This window comes from Phascolarctos cinereus, unplaced genomic scaffold (genome assembly GCF_003287225.1).
Source record: "Phascolarctos cinereus isolate Bilbo 61053 unplaced genomic scaffold, phaCin_HiC Scaffold_5;HRSCAF=322, whole genome shotgun sequence".
Classification (NCBI taxonomy): domain Eukaryota; kingdom Metazoa; phylum Chordata; class Mammalia; order Diprotodontia; family Phascolarctidae; genus Phascolarctos; species Phascolarctos cinereus.
In genome coordinates this window covers 84,679,652-84,691,278 of record NW_027555958.1, presented here as the reverse complement: position 1 = coordinate 84,691,278, position 11,627 = coordinate 84,679,652, and the positions used below count along the sequence as shown (strand labels likewise).

At 40.9% G+C, this 11,627-nt stretch overlaps 1 long non-coding RNA gene across 1 annotated transcript; it reads left to right on the top strand.

Moving 5' to 3' along the window:
• The first annotated feature begins 1,366 nt into the window (after positions 1 to 1,366).
• Positions 1,367 to 11,077, top strand: LOC110196928 (uncharacterized). The gene is made up of 3 exons (XR_002321356.2): positions 1,367 to 1,545; positions 3,685 to 3,814; positions 8,546 to 11,077. It is a non-coding gene; the product is annotated as an uncharacterized LOC110196928 (long non-coding RNA).
• Positions 11,078 to 11,627: the final 550 nt, after the last annotated feature.

The window sequence follows — 11,627 nt, the reverse complement described above, 5'->3', positions numbered from 1 at the left end:
GGGACAGGAGCGGGCCACTGATTGGTTTCTCGCATGCTACACACCCCTTTCCCACCCCTCCGTTGGTGGGTGAGGGGAGGGGGCCGTAAAGCACCGCCGAACCCATTTGCTAAGGAATGGCAGTTCCCCCACCCGGAGGAGAGGAGGAAGGGGGCGGGGCGAGAGCCTCTGAGGGCTCCTCGGGATTGGCTGAACGAGTGGGTCCCCACCCATTGGCCGACCGCGGCGTGGTCTGCTCCCCAATTAGCGGCCTGCTAGGTGGCTCGCTGTCCCGCCCCGCTATCGTTCCGTTTGTCTTCCCTCAAGGGCGCCCTTGGGGAGGTGCTGTATCTGAGCAGGCTCCTCGCGCTTGTGCTGCTCCCCTTCCTCCTTCCCGCCCCCATCTGAGTCTCCCGACGTCGGGTGTCCAAGTGGGCTGCTCCTCTCACGCGGGGTCCCCTGAGAACCCTCCACCCTCCGCTCCTAAAAGCCGAATACACTGGCTGCTAGTCACCCCCGCTTGGCCCGCGGCTGAGCAGAGGTCAATAGTTCCCGGAAAAATGCTTGGGAGGGTGGGGGAGTGGGAGAAGGGGGGAGTTCTAAGCTTCAACATTAATTGCGAACAAGTGATTTGGCTTTCAGACATTTTAAAAGCGGGTTTATGACAAACTACAAAAGCTACCCTGAAGTATGATTATTGAGATATAAAAGGACAGCTTATCAAACATAATAATAACTAACGTTTATATAAAACGCTTACTTTATGCCAGGCACTGTGCATATTTATTTCATTTGATCCTCAGAACGACCCTGTTTGGGAGGTGCTACTATTACCCCCATTTTACAGATGGGGAAACTGAGGCAAACAGGTTAAGTAACTTGCCCTGGGTCAGGGCCCACAGCTAGGAATCTTATGTATCTAATCTAAGTGTTTCAGGCCTTATTTGAAGTCTTCCTGACTCCAGGCCTAGCGCTTTAATCCACAGATATTGGTGCCAAAGGTTTTCACTACTACCACTCCAATGGAAAAATTCCAGAAAGCATATTCAAACCCAGCATGTAACCTACTGAACTACTTTAACCCCGAAGTTATTAATTCACTTAACAAACATTTGGTAAACAACAATTACATGCAATGTCCTTTGAGGCCCTGGGGGAGATAGAAAATATTAGTACATCTTGGTCAATACTCAAGCTATTCCTTACTGGCTAATACTGTAGCTGATCCAGCCACCTTGAAATATAAGGATGTCATTCTATCAGGATGGAAATATCAATAAACAAGCCGAATTGTTTTGGGTGAAACAAAACACAGTAAGTAATGGATTTGGTTAAGTTTTTTTTTTTAAATCTCTGTTGGCCTTTAATTTTTGATTATTAGGTGAAAGTGTCTTAATCTCCTGAGACAAGATTGTATAAGTGCCTAGTTGTGGTTCATCTATGAGTCCTGGTTGTACAACGCTCACCTCAATATCTTCTGTGAGTGGATATTCAGCCTTTATGTGATGATGTTTAGTGAAGAGAAATGCAATGCCACCAGGGTCACCCCATTCTACATCTGGATTGGTAAGTTTTTCATAACCTCAAGCTAAAGCTTTGCAAAGCAAATAGCCTGGCACATAGTAGGCATTTAATAAATACTTGTTGACTTATCTTGAAATTTTTCACTCATTGCCCCTAGTTCTTTTTTCTGGGGTCAAGCACAGCAAGTATAAGCTTCTTCCACTAATAGCCCTTCACTTACTTAAAGACAAATATTAAGCACTCCACCACCTCCTGAGTTCAAAGCCAGCCTCAGACCCTTTACTAGCCATATGACCCTGAGTAAGTCACTTAACCTCTGCCTCAATTACCTCAACTGTAAAATGGGGTTCATAACAGCACCTGCCTGCCCAGAAACCTAGCTAATCCATTGGCCTGAATGGGAGCTTGCTGTTTGTCCCACAGAGAAGACTCACCATCATAGGAAAAACAGAGTTGTCGTGAAGATCAAATTAGATAATATTTGTAAAGCATTTAGTAAAGTGCCTGGCACAAAGTGGGCACTTAGCAAATGGTTGTTTCCTTCCTTTAGGTATGAAATCTTTGCAAGGCTATAATTTCTCAGCTCTAAGAAAAAAGTGGCCATATCACTTATTATGGTTGCCCTCTTGTAAAGGTTTTTCATTATATGAATATTAAATCAGAAAAAGCAAACAAATATATAGATGTTTCTCTTTAAAAACTGATTATGGTTAATTTTTCAATCTTGATATTAGCAATGTTGGCACAGACCCAGTAATCTCAGGGCTTGCCATCTGATGAATATTTTCAGCCCCAGCAACTCCAAAAGATGTTCTATTAAAGTTTGAAGGGCTTGTGGTCTTCACTGATGGAGAAAATGCTCTCATGTCTGAAATCATAGATTTTCAAAGCATTTATCTTTAGTCTAATTCATTTTAAATTATGTTTTTTTGCCATCGTAATAATGACCGACATTTATATAGCATTTTAAGGTTTGTAAAGCATTTTATTCACAATAGATCTGGAAGTATACTGTACATATTTCATTATCTTGTTTCATTAACTCTCTTTGTGAAAACTCTCAAGGACTTGAGATGGGTCAGCTATGCCAGCATCAGATCAAACTCCTTAGGGCTTTTTGCTGGTAACCTCCCCCCCTCCAAAAAAAACCCTCAAAAAACAGTCCTCTACCTGGAATCTTAACAGCAATGGCTTATAATACTTAGCCCAACATACTTTGAGCTAACATAATAACAATTACGAAACTAAATTGATAAAGCTGTGTATGTATTTCCTAGTACTGTTCATGAAAAATTAAGTGCATGCTTGTATTGTGAAACTTGGTAAAAGGAAGCAAGTTCCACCTAAATTTATTCTATTATATTAAAGCCATGTGCAGTTTTCTATGTAAGGTAACTTAGAAATGCATTCAACTGAATTGAGGTTGCCTTACTGGTAATGGATTTTGTTTCAAGTTTCAAATTCATAATATTATTTATGATATTATACAGATATGCTGTCAGGAATGCAATTCTCTTCCAATTCGTATGTTGCTAGGTTATGAATGAACTGTTAAAAGAAAGGCAAATGTTTGAAAATTGTTAACATTCTGAAGTACTGTAATTTAAGAAGCTGGAAACTTCCAAGTTTGCCTAGAATAAAGAAGAAGTTTTGTCTGAAATTAGTTATCACTCATAAAAGTTTTGCAGCTCTGTGAAAGAATTTCTGTGTTGTTCAACTAAGAAAACTGAATTCCTCTCCCCTATTGCAAATATTTCGGGGGGGGTGGTAAGTAGGAATTTGTTTATAATATAGGATATTATGAATTATGAAGTTATATCTGGAATAGTCTGTACTAACATAACATCTTTAACCAATCTAAATGGACTACAGTCTTAGGAATATATTTTTGCTTTAAAGGCTTAGTAGCTTTATTAAATTCTAATAGCTGCCTTATTGCATCAGATTGAATTTTAAGCTGTATTTGGGAAAGGGAGATATTAGAAGAAAAGAATATTACACAAAATCTTTTATATGATTTTTTTTTCAGAAGGCCTGCTAACTTTTTATTTGCTGGCTAATTTATTGCAAGTTTGCTGGTGTTGATAACAATTGTATCCAACCCCACTGTGATTAGTGAGATTACTGTCTGAGGTGAAAGCTTTTGGGGCTGTGAATTTTCTTTTTGAACTTCATTTTCAGAGTTTTTTTGGTGTCCTTGAGCCAAATGTTTCACTGCTTCAGGGGAAATGCTAGCAGCTGAATGGGAGTTAAGTCAGTGGGATATCTGTCCCTGTGAAAAAAGTTGGAAGGGTGATCTTGGGAAGCTAAGGTAAGACCCTTTTGACTCAGATTCCCATACAAAAAATCTTCTCACCTGGTTAATTCTGAGCCTGGCTTTGGTATCCTATCATACACTTGGCTGCTTATGCCATTCTCAACTGAAATCAGTTGGAATTAAGGAAGCTTCAGTTGTTTTGTGCCCTTGGGCTTCGGTCTGAAGGCTGCTATTTTGGTCCTAATCTGTTTCTTCCTCTCATAGCAAAATCTCTACAACCAGGGCAAGTCCTTCCTCATATAATTGCTGTTGTAATACTTTAGTACCTCCTGCTGTTTTCAATTTGAGATTCCATACTCTGAACAATTAAGTAAGTATTTGGCCTTGTCATCTGCCTGTTTATAGTTATATATTCATGTATGGTATAAGGTCCTTACATTTTTCAAAATGCTATGGGAATGATTGGACAGTAGTGTAAGAATTTGTGGGATCAGAATATGTGCGTGTGTGTGTATACACATATATTTATATAAATTAAATGCAAAATATCTTCAGTTTTGTTTTAAAGAAAAGTATTAACCTTAAAGGAGAATAACTTATGGAATATCCTGTGCTACCTCAAAGGGAAATCCAATTTTTTACTTAAATTTATTATTTAACGTGGGATTAACGCTTGTGTTTTGAGCATGCTCTGAAATGCAAGCAAATTGCACAAGGATTTCAAGAGGATTTGAGAGCAGTGATCTACATGGGTGTAATATCCAGTTCATTTGAGCTTAGTAACTGAACATGTTTTACTATAGACAACTCATTTGATATGATCTGGAATTTTTTACTTACTCTATTCAGATGCTCAACCACAGCCCTTTGTTAAAAAAAAAAGGCATCTTTTGAGTGGATTCATTTGTGTGACCATTAAACTTAGGCAGAGAAGTCACCTACTTAAAAAAGATGTTGTTGTTAGAGCCTTAGCAGTATCTTTTCCTCCTGAGGGAGTCAATGAGTTATCCTATTTTTTCCTGTAAGCTTTACAGGCATTTTGAGTTTTCATGCTCTTGGAATCAAAATATTTTGATGGCTCCCTGTGTTTATTTGATAGTCTTTCATCCATATGTGCTTGAGCAAGCACTTTGGTAAAAAAAAATGTCTTTTATCAAAACAAAAATTTAAAGTAATAAGTGCAGAGGAGAATTACAAATTAAATATCTTGGGTTCTGTTTAGAATGGCAGAAAAGCGTGTGTAGGGAGATTGTTTTATTTCATAATAGGATATTCAACTAGAATTTGTTTCATTACTATCTAGTGTTTTCATTTTAAAGCATATTTATACTATTCTAACCTTTTTCCTTCCATTAATGATTTCTGTTTCATTGCCTAGTTTACAAACTTTGGTTACCTGTGTTCTGTTTTTAGCTTTTGTATGTGTATGTCTATATAGCTTAATATCTCTCTGCTTTTTAATGTTATCTTAACTATGTCACTATTATGGTATTTTTAGACAAACTGCCTTTTCGTACCAAGTATAACTTATGTCAGATCCAATTTTAATGAGCTACTTTCTATCTTTATTTTTTCTTTCCTCTCTGAAAGGTAATTAAGTGCCTCTAAGTCTACTCCAATACTGAAATACTTATAAGCAGCCCTGGTAGTATATATACCTGCTCAAGAAATTTCTGATGATTACTTTTACAATTAATTTCTAATGAAAATGTAAAAAGATGCTGCTAAAAGCATATTGTATATTTAATTAAATCAAGATTGTTAATCAGATTAACTTTCACCACTATTCTATGTAGCGATTTGAAATGATTTTTGCTGTTGTTGTTCGGTTGTGTCCAAGTCTTCCTGACCCCATTTGGGGTTTTCTTGGCAAAGAGTGGTTTGCCATTTCCTTCTTTGGTTCATTTCATAGATGAGGAGCTGAGGCAAACAGGGTTAAGTGACTTGCCTAGGGTCACACAGCTAATAAATGTCTGAGGCCAGATTTGGACTCAGGAAGAAAAGTCTTCCAGACTCCAGGCCTGATAGTCTATCCACTGTGCTATCTACCTACCCAATGATTTAAATGCCATCAAAACATTTCAATGGGTATTAAAACTTTAATTAAGCCAGTAATGCTACTGCCTATTGATATTGAAGAACAGTAAGTTCTTCACTGAGTGCCTTGCAATAATTTAAAATCAAGCAAATTAAGGTACTGTTAGACAGTGGAGTTCAATTTTTCATACATATATAAGAGCAAAAACCTAGTCATCTTCCTTTTGAGAATTTGGTTGTAGATTTACCACCCTGAGAAATTATTTGTACATTTTGCTGCTATTCATTGTCACATAAATGAGACAAGATGCTTTTTAATTAAGTTTATATGACAGTAACAGTGTTGCCAAATCATTCAGATATTTTCGTGGAAAAATAAAATGCCAAATGCCAGACAGAGCCCACATATTCTTATTCTTTCCAAGATACTGTGACCATGTACAGTAGAATTTTAATTTCCTAAAAGAGAGATCTCCCAGATATCACCTAATCTCCCTGTGGCTTGTACAGGAAGGGAGCTCGGCTAGTGGGAAGAACAAGGAAATTCGTGACTTGAGGTTTATATCTCTAGGTTATATCTCCACCACCCTGGAGCTAGTGGCTGCAGATCCCTGAGTCTCTGGCCTTCTAACCTTCTAACCTCTAACCTTCTCCTTATGTTACCCTCTGCCTTTGGGACAAAGGTTCATCAGTACTAACTCCTCAAAGTTTCCCCTGGTTATGGAGGAATTCCATCAGGACCAAAACTGGGTAATGTTGAATGCAGGTGATATCAGAGCAATGAATTACCTGAGGGCAACTGAAACCAGTAGAAAAAGGATTATCAAAACCAGTTAAAAAAAAAGAAAAGACAGGGGGCAGCTAGGTGGTGCAGTGAGTAGAGCCCTGGCCCTGAAGTCAGGAGTTCCTCAGACCAAACACTTGACACTTACTAGCTGTGTGACCCTGGGCAACTCACTTAACCCGGATTGCCTTAAAAAAAATAAAGACAGGTTAAGAAGGAAGCCTGCCATTACCACTCCTGAGCCTTCCTGGCCTTCTCCCTTTCAGTTCCTATGCAAAACAACTTACATTATGGCTTCCTGAGGCTGTGTCTCCCTTGAAACTCCCTCCCTTTTGAAAAGTATTTAATCCTGCCTCTTTCTGCCACTCTTCAGCACTCCAGGACTTGTGTACTGCATGGTGTCCTGAATTGCAATTCCCTTGCCTGAATTAAAGATCCTAGTTTTTGCTACTTTGATAGTCTTCTTTATTTCAGGTTGAAAACAGCTAGTATTTGTTAAAGCCCAGATTCAAACCGAGACTTCTGACTCTATAACATATTGCATTTATTCTAGTGTTTATATGAGTCCATCCTTGAACATCTAGTGTAATTTGTCCAAAAAAAGCATGTTCATCATGAACCAATTAATTTAAATTCATATGCTTTAAGATGAGAAGACATTTTTCACAGTTCATTCATTCAATGAATACTTATTCAGTCCCTGCTGTGTACGAGGTAAAGAGCTGTACTTATTTACAGCAGCCTTGCATGTAAACACACATCTCATCTCTTACTGATGGGTTTAGGGGTTCAGGGGTCCTGGGACCCCAAAATCACAACACACAGGCCCTATCTGAAAAAATTCAACCCAAGCCTTCTTTCAGCCAAAGACAAGGTTTATTAGAACATCCATCATATTGGGCAGACTCTTAAGGAGTCTGAATATTAGTAAGTTATTAGCTTATTGGCTAAATTATAAGAATCTAAGCAGTGGCTAAATTTTAGGAATCTGAGCATTGGCTAGATTATAAGAATCCTGGCATCTTAATGGAGACAAGATGGACCTTATATACAGAAAAACTGTGGGAGGGATCTAGGGGTGGTCAAGTAGTCTGTGAGGTAATAGAATTCCAGAGAAAATGGAGCCTTAGATAGGACCAAGGGTGGGAAGTAGCCTGGGGCCATAGGGAGGCAAGACAATGGAGGGCCAGGCTAGGTCAAGGATAATAGAATTGGGGGATTGGGTACAGCCAAAAAGAAGGGCCAGTTGACTGAGTTATGGCCTCAGGGGAATGACAGAGATCTCCTTGATCAAGCGGGAGAATTCAAGGACAGTCCAAGGGTTTTCTAGGGCCCATAGACAAATGGGACCCAAATTGGGACAAAGGTCTCACTTTGGGCCCATACCCCATCATTACCAAGATTGTATTAGCTCAGATAATGATGAAGATTTCAACCCATCCATGCCTGCCTATCCTGTGCAACTTTTCCAGAGTCTCATAAATTCACCATAGGATGTCCACCCCAACTCCTGGAATCCCTTTTTGATTACTGCCGACTGTGTGAGGACATCAAGAGGGCACCAGTTATCTCCTCCTATCCCCATGTGACCAAACAGTTTTATTTTTCACTCTATAAATGTCTTTGATTACATTCTTTATGCTAATTATTCTTCACAGATCCTTATCAATTATGTTTTGTAACCTATTCACACCTGACAAGGTATGAGCCCAAGCTAAGACCTTTGCGCCTTACCCCAAAAAGAATTCTTGAATTCTCCCACTTGATCAAGGAAGTCTGTGGCATTTGCCTGAGGCTATAATCCTATCAACTGGCCTTTCATTATCTCATTATTGTTTTGCCCAGTCTCCCAATTCTCGGTTATCCTTAACCTAACCTAGCCTTCCATTGTCTTACCTCCCTAAGGCACTGCCCCCCCCCCTTTAATCCTATGTTGACTGCATTCTCCATTCTCCCTCACCCAGGTGGTCCAGGTCCTGGTTTGGTTCACCTCAGCCTACTGGCCACTCCCATGAAGATCCTCCCTAGATCCCTGCCACAGTCTTTCTGTATGTAAAGTCCATTCTTATCTCCATTAAGGTGCTCAGATTCCTTAAGAAACTAGCCAATGCTCAGATTCATGAAGAGTCTAGCCAAGGGCTTGGATTCTTAAAATCTGGCCCCCTTGCATTAGCATACAAATGCTTAGAGTCTGGCTTTAATAAACCTTGTCTTTGGTTGAAAGAAGAGCTGGGTCAGAATCATTTGGGCAGGATCCGCATGTCATGATTTTGGGGTCCCAGAACCCCTAAACTTCAACACACTCACCAAATGCCTCTCCATTGCCCTCTGCATGATGCTGATTTTTAATTCTTTGGGGATTACGTGGTGTTCTATGACTCAGCCTGGCTCCGGTTGCTAGGGCCGTCCTGTTCTTGTATGGTGAATTCTGTCTGTGGGACCAAACGGCTCCAGGCAATCATTGAAGCAGATGAATTTAGCTAAGCAGGTGCTGGAGCCGGCTTCTGGGGAGTGTAAAGAAAGGACAAGGCCGACATTTCCTGGATGTTGTTGATTGTGCTGCAGAAGGTGGATTGCCAACATAGTCGGACTGAGAGTAAACTGGGCTATGGAACTCAGCATGTAAGAGATGAACTCTCAGAAGTGAAGCCTCCTCAAAGGTCAATAATTCTTGATTATTGCTTTCAAAATCCTCCCTCGCTCAGACCCTTTTTTAAGCATGTAACAGAAAGAATAAGTCCTGCCCCCAACTGTTTGCCTTTAGCTTCCTGCCTTTCTCTTGTCTCTGGGATAAGGGAGAAGGGGGTTGGGGAGAGGAGATTGCAGTGGATTTCAGTTTCCTAGGAATTACCTAACTCATGGGAATTCGGCCTTAAACCCCTACTGATCATCACACCACTGCTAGTCAGCATTAAGTTTACTAAATAAGGACATGTGTGTTTGGATTGGCTATACCCTGTTTCCTTGGCTTTGAATTTTCACACCTAGAATGTAAGCCCGCTTCCCCAGCCAATGGGAGTAAGGGATAGTGGTGGGTGAAGGTTTTTGCTTTAGGGTATGTAATCTCATTTTGCTTTCTGTGCCTCTCCTCTCTCCTCCTGGAAGTATGGGGGGGAGGGAGCAGATGCCCCTTCTCCCGAGATAGTAATGAAAGTAACTTTTGCTTTCCACCTTGAGAAGTCTCTAGGTTTAATTTGGGTTAGGGTTGCTGTCCCACACAAGCAGCTAGAGACAGAGCTCTTGGGCTTTTAGGAATTGTGCAGTGAAAGCAGAGGGAGTCTTAATAGTAGTTGTGACAGTGAAGAAATCCCTCCTGTTAGGAATAGATACTGAGGGGCCCCGGTCAGGAGCCCACTCAGAATGGTGGTCATGGTTCTCTGACCTAGAAGTCCTGTTTCCTCCAGAGAGAGAAGCCAGGAAATTGAAGGAGAGAAGCCTTAGACAGAGACTAGGAAACTCCTAGTAGTGGTATGAAGGCTGCAGGCTTATCCTGTCACTTCTCCCTGGAGGAAGGTTTTACTTGTGAGAAAGTTCCACAGAAACTTGAGGAGTCATCAGAGCAATGAATCCTCAGGGCTGTGGTCTAATGGAGCCACAAACCTGGAACATTCTCTGCTTTGAATTTCCATAGCCTGGAGGAACTGTCTTCTTTTACCAGGCCAACTAATTTGGTAGAGCTTCCAGAGGGAGTATGTTCTTTGTCCCTTTTTAGGTGGCTTAGATGAGAGCTATCAGTACCTGGTCTTGTAAAGATGAAGTCCAGCTTGAAGATGGGAATCTACAAGGGAGGGCACTGGGTAGCACAGTGGATAGAGTGCTGGACTTGGCATCAGGAGGACCTGAGTTTTGAATGGGATGTCCCAGTGAAGACTTCTCAGTGTAATTAAGGTAATGAGTTCAGAAGGTAGTGTGAGAAATGAACTCTCAGAAGTGAAGGTTCCTCAAAGGGTCAAATAATTCTTGATTACTACTTTCAAAATCCTCCCCCACTCAGACCCTGTTTTTAAGCACTTAACAGAAAGAATAAGCCCTGCCCCACCCCCAACCTGAGCCTTTTGTCCTTGGCTTTGAATTTCGAGCCTGGAATGTAAGCCCCACCTCCCGGTTAAGGGGATAGGAAGGAAACTTTCAAGCTTAGAATGTAAGCCCACCCCCAGTTAAGGGGGTAAGGGATAGTGGTGGGTGGAGACTTGTTTTCATGGTGGGCAGAGATTTGCTTTTATAAGGTGGCCCCTGTTAGGTGGTCTCTCTCTCTCTCCACATGTATCTGAGGAGCAGACAGCCATCTCCCGAGATTGTAATAAAGGTAACCTTTGCTTTCCACTTTGAGAAGTCTCTGAGTTTAATTTGGGTTGGGGTCACTATCCCACACAGTTTAAATCCAGCCTCAGAAACTTTCTAGCTGTGTGACTTTTGGCAAGTCACTTAACCTCTGTTTGCCACTGGAAAAGGAAATGGCAAACCAATCCAGTATCTTTGCCAAGAAAACCCCATAGACAGAGTACCACACAGTTGTGACTGAACAACAACAATTTTTTTTGTTTGTTTTTGTTTTTTTGGTTTTGCTAGGCAATGGGGTTAAGTGACTTGCCCAGGGTCATTCAGCTAGTAAGTGTCAAGTGGATTTGAACTCAGGTCCTCCTGACTTCAGGGCCAGTGCACTATCCAATGCGCCACCTAGCTGCTCCCCAACAACAAAATTTTTGAAGGAAATGGGTTTGACAAATTGAATTTCTATCCGTATACCCCTCCTGGCTAGCCAGTCTCAGGGGCAATTAGATCATTCATGCCTTCTGCATGGAGCTGCACTTGAATGGCTTTAGAGTTTAGATATTGGTTGCCCACACAATACAATGCAATACAATTTGGTAAATGTTTATTAAACACCAGGGATACAAATAATAAGAAAGATAGTCCCTGTTCTGAAGGGGCTTACAGTCTAATGGAGGAAGACAACGCACAAAAGGAAGTTGGAAGGTGGTGATAGTAGCGCTGGCTGCATGGTGGGGTGGGTATGACGTTCTGGAGTCCACACCAAGCCGAGCT